At 32.5% G+C, this 255-nt stretch overlaps 1 protein-coding gene across 1 annotated transcript in view; it reads right to left on the bottom strand.

Annotated features, from left to right (window-relative positions):
• Positions 1–255, bottom strand: part of LOC111861758 — a 44,709-nt gene that overhangs the window by 1,391 nt on the left and 43,063 nt on the right. The gene's annotated exons all lie outside the window — the stretch shown is intronic.

Below are 255 nucleotides of genomic sequence, written 5' to 3'. Positions count from 1 at the left end.
TGTGCTTAACTAATTAAGCACTACACCAGTGTTCCGCAACCCTTTTCTACTCGCGGCACACCATGAAGTATCCATGACTCAACACGGCACACCAAAATGTTATTCCCCTCAGAAACGCATGATATCAGATAATTAATATAATTACGTAACGTGATCAACTTATTACTATAATATTATTATATTGTTATTTTATTATCATTAAACAGAAATCGACTCGTACATTTATTAACAATTAATGAACTTCAATTCACTGTA

The sequence above is a fragment of the Cryptotermes secundus genome, unplaced genomic scaffold (genome assembly GCF_002891405.2).
Source record: "Cryptotermes secundus unplaced genomic scaffold, Csec_1.0 scaffold345, whole genome shotgun sequence".
NCBI lineage: Eukaryota > Metazoa > Arthropoda > Insecta > Blattodea > Kalotermitidae > Cryptotermes > Cryptotermes secundus.
The sequence above is the reverse complement of the archived record's forward strand: the minus strand, read 5'-3'. Positions and strand labels throughout refer to the sequence as shown.